The sequence below is a fragment of the Varroa jacobsoni genome, unplaced genomic scaffold, assembly GCF_002532875.2.
Source record: "Varroa jacobsoni isolate VJ856 unplaced genomic scaffold, vjacob_1.0 scaffold_602, whole genome shotgun sequence".
Taxonomy (NCBI): domain Eukaryota; kingdom Metazoa; phylum Arthropoda; class Arachnida; order Mesostigmata; family Varroidae; genus Varroa; species Varroa jacobsoni.
In genome coordinates, this window is record NW_019213504.1 from 227,710 (window position 1) to 232,708 (window position 4,999).

Here is a 4,999-nt window from a genome sequence, read left to right on the forward strand (position 1 = left end):
GCATAGGCACCTTCCCTAAGCGGTTCCGGCATTACCAGTGTAAGCTCCGCAACGAGAACACCGTATAGTAACCGTACAGCTAACTACCAGCAGACCCAGCAGTACCGACTGTGACTGCTGCCAACGTTTGGCTATGCTAGCCGGCAAAATCATACCGGTAGCATTAACGGCTTGAACTGGCGCTAGCTTCAACTGAGCACTCCGTTAATTCTCATAAAAGTTAGACATGGCATTGCTGCCGCTTTTCCTCGCGCGCTTTGCGGACATGAGGGGCGACGTGGAGACACCATCCGGATTCTGGTTTGAATAGTCGCTACCGTGTGGGTTGATGCCCCAGTAGTACGTAAACTGGGACCAAAAACCGTGAAATAAACTTTATTTGGCACTGACTGTAAGCGTCTACGGCTCTAAAATAGGGGTGGTCAAAACATCAGATCCTACCACTTTCTGGGGTCGATGTCCGTCGCGAACAACGGCCGCAGGAGGATCTGAAGCAGCGGAAACAGGCGTGGCTTTGAACAGCAGAAACCTGCATACTTGGCATTGAATTGAATATGACAAATGCGTCTGGTGGACTAGTTATGGCAAAGAAATTCAATGTACGCTGCTCTATGCTATAGCTGTTTTACGATCTTTCATTTTATTGAAATTACCGATTCGCACTTTTTGCTTATGGCACTAGCTGCTATATAACAATACCATCTAAATGGTGCCTGCGGCAAAATTTGGCGAAAGAGCCCTGATCCAAGAAGTGTAGTGAACGAAGTCAGCTTCATATTTGCTATGATATTTCTACTAGAAAATCAGTTACCACGGTCGTAGGGCAGGAGCAGAAGATGATCACCGCCATATCCATTTGGTTTTCCATTGTAGCGTGCTTCCGTAAATGGTTCGTCAGAAGCCAATTAAACACACTCTCAGACACGACTTCCTTGCGGTTCCGTTATCGGAGTTGCCTCTGTTAGCGATTCTTATTACGATGTGTGCGAAGGGGCAATAGAGGTATAAAGGGGTCCGTTGTGTGGACAGACGAGGAGTTATGAGTATAACATTGTAGTGCAGATGCTTGTAGTTTCTGTCCACTTATCCACCTTTGGTGGGTATCCTATCGTATGCAAGGGAGGAGGTCATAGAAAGAGAGTGGCACTACTAATTCTTACTGACTAACAAATAAGCAATAAGCGATTTATTTCGTCTCGCTATAGGTGCGAGCGCTACTCAAATCAAGGAAACAGAAGGAATTTATCCCTAGAGTGCTAGCAAAGCTCAACGATAATTGACGATCGTCATTTCGATCGTTTTTGCGACGTAATTACGATTTTGCATACATAAATAGGGAGAAAAAGGGAATCATGGTCCTGTCTGAAAGTATTTTATTATTAGGGTCACCGGCTTTTTCTAATTTACATGCGTCTATATATTTGACGACGACGAAATCGTGCTAAAACACAAATGGATGTTTAGACGCGAGGCGAAGACGGTAGCTAGCCAGTAAAAAGCGTCTTCTGAAAATATTTATTTTATAGCTCGATCATTGCTGCTACTTTATACTTGCCAGGTACGTTTGTTTCACAGATACATCCGTCGCAGCAGAAGATGTGGTAACTTTTGTGACTTAAAATAATTGTTGGATTTCTCATGGTTTTTCATTTGGTAGTGTGCACCGGGTTCATAATGCCGAACTTTACCTCGCTATCTAGATAGGGTGTACGGGCTCTAGCGAGAGGTAGAGAGGGAGAAAGGCAAAGATGTGTCTCGCCCCAGGGCGTTGACGCGTACAGCAAAAGCAGCAGGCGGCCGATATTCGTAAAGCTGCAAACGACACAAGACCGCAGCAGTTTGCACTCGACACTCGGAACTGCTGATGGCCACCGAATCAGCCAACATGCACAAGTCCATAGATATGTATTCTCACAATAGGTATCATACCAATAAAAATCACAGGAGCAGCAAGCAATAGAAATGGGTATAGCGGCTGTTACGCCAAAGCAATACAGGGCGCCAAATGTTGACTACGAATACACCATTTCTAAACGGTAACATAAAACGGAAGGACGGGGCATTTTCTTGGATCTGTTTCTGCTAACTGCTTTGCCCCACGCCTTGTTTGTTGCTTTTGTACCGTTTCCTTCGCCTTCTCCCCTGTCAAAAAATATACGCAAGCAGGATACATGAGATCGGCCTGGTCCCCTGCAAATATGACACACACCATCGTACCCATGAAATACATGTAGTCGCCCAATGCCGATGCACTTCCCATGTTCAGCTAATTGAATTTCTGTCATCAAACAAAATAGAAAAAAAAACAGCTCCATTTGTCTATCCAGGTAGTTTGTGCCACTGGAATTTCGTACCTGCCGTAGCTAAAGAACCCGTGAATTCTTGGCGCTTTTGCAATCGTCGTCACGTAGCGGCTACCCAACCCAATACACATTTTTTTTCTCCTTCGGATGGATCCGTGGCATACGCTTCGCCTTAGCAGCTTGTGGCAAAAGAGACCGTAGCGCAGCCGCCATAGACTGCCACGACCTGATCACTGTCCTTACAGATCGAATACACCATGGGGAAGACGGCAAAGTCAAAGACGATAAGCGTTCCAGTCTCGCGAACTCACTCGAATGCAAAAGGCGAAACAAAAGAAAGCTCTCGATCTTTGCCACACACAAAAACAATATTACTGCTGGTTGGTTGATTTTTCGTTAGTTTAGCCCTGTCCCGACTGTCCGCTCCCACTTACTGGGTGCTCATTGCGGAGCTCTTCTTCATAGCAGTGGGCATCTGCACAACGGTAACTTGAGGCACTACGTTTGCTAGGGAGTCGACTGACTGAACCATCAACTGAGAGGCGCGCATGAAATGGGTACTCTGAGCTGCAAAAGGAAGATACCAGCTACTCGGTCACCCAGGCTGAACCAGAACCGCAACGGGCGCGTAAGTAGCAGCAGCAGAGATGGCGGCACTAGTAACGGCTGATGCCACATCAAAGAAGGTACGGGTAGTTGGCACAGTAAAGAGAAAGGCTTATTGCTTCACTGAATTCTTCTTACAGTCAGCCGTGCCGGTAGTGGGTGGCGCCAGCCGCATGTAATGAACGGGATTTCGCTTACAAATGCAAGAACCCAAACATGCAGACAAATTCGCTAACTCGAGATGGGCAACTAGAAGACCGGTACAGCTAAGCTACGACGAAAAAGAAGTGAAATATAGAACTCACACCGGACGAAAGGGCCGCCAAAGAAGTTCGTAGAAGGTTGGCAGGGAGTCCATGAACGGGGGCATGACAAAGGCTATGCAAAATATTGGAATGCCGCCGAGAACGGCGTCCACACCGAAGACGGCAGCATAAGCCAAGAAACTAACAGACTGCCTGGCTCGTGTTCGACGATCGACTGCGCAACGTTGTACAGCCTGCTGCCGAAGCTTGCGCTCGGCCGGTGGCTGCCCCGTTTTTACTGGACTGGGCTGGGCAATCTGCCTAATTGATTAGTTGCGCAAGGATATTCAAATGATTTGCGCACTCAGACACTGGAAACTCTGTAAATATTGGAAATTTACTATGGGTATTATTTTAAGCAATATTACGCAAATCTTTTTTCAAGTATTATTATTACTCTACGGGTTGTCGCAGGTATTACCCTTTATTGGCTCGTCAAAGTGCTTCGCGGTCTGCAACAACGTTTGCTTTTGTCATTTTTATCGCCGTGTTGTTACTTAGTCCCTAATTAGCCAGTTCAACTTATACTATCTACTTGCACACGGGAATGCGCAAGGTCGAACACACGCACACACAGACCAAACGACGACGTGGGTTTCAGTGCCCAAAACAAAGTAGCGTTATTGACTTTTGCCTCAGTCCATTAGTATTTGACAGACTTGTCAACTCATATCATCGGAGTTATTGAGTATCTTTCGATGCCTGCGCGACACGGCCAAGTATATAATTACGTATAATTAATAATACTTTCCGCATAAAAGGAAATGTACGTTGCACACTATTGATAATTCGCATGATAAATAGGAAATCCCGCCGGCGAATATATAACATATCAAACATTTATGTGAGATCACCCTGCCCTCTAGTTTTCTGGTTTGCACGTAGCATAATTCTAGGCATTTAGACCTAGTAAAAATAACCTGGACACACGAACGGTTAGAGGGACTAACAATAGAAACACACACACGATAGAGATGCTGTCAGCTCCACAAAGAGAGTTATGGCAATGAACATGCAGCCTATATCTACTGTCACACATCAGTTCCGGTAACAGCAGCATATCATGTGTTTAAGTTCATAACGCTACCACTGGTAGGAGTACCTGTCGCTTAGGCAACGACCGCCTAGGCATCCGTTGTGGAAGTAATCAATTTACGTCCCCTGCTCGCCTGCGCGCACCTTCCCATTTTCGTCGTGTTCTTCTCTTTACATCGCTGACTTGGCCCTGCGGCGGTCCATACGGCGTAATCATATATGGTTGTTTGGTTACTTGTAACCGGCGACTTAATTATAGAGCGAACGGGCCCGAAACTGAAGCCGTTACATCCAAAGGAACTAAAGATGCACGGCGGCCTCTCAACCTCGCTTACGGGAGCGGCCCTAAGGACGACGACGACGACGACTGTGATCACGAGCTTACTATACGTATGCCATGGTTTGCCTTGACGCCTCGAGAGGAGCTGTTTTCCAGTGCTTTAGGCTCTATATCGTACTTTGACTCCTCCAGACCCGTCTCCTGTGAAATTGACTGAGTTACATTTGTCTCATATTTTCACCAGGGTTCTTGTTTTCTCCGCTAATGAAGATGTAAAGGCTCCTCGGGTATCCGATAGGGACCCTTTCCTTCTGGAAGCAGCCAGCCTCTCTCTATTTAACTCGCTTGCACATCCTTGTCTCTTATGTACAGGACCTTTTTCCCGCTTCTGCGTTTCCTTTAGTCACTTATACTCACAACGCAATAATGCCGCCTAATAGCTGCTTCTTTCTCAATGTCTGTAGGTGTCT

General features: G+C 46.3%; 1 protein-coding gene across 2 annotated transcripts in view; it reads right to left on the reverse strand.

The window, feature by feature from the left end:
- LOC111261861 (band 7 protein AGAP004871) overlaps positions 1-4,999 on the reverse strand; it is a 329,925-nt gene that overhangs the window by 157,275 nt on the left and 167,651 nt on the right. The window lies entirely within an intron of this gene.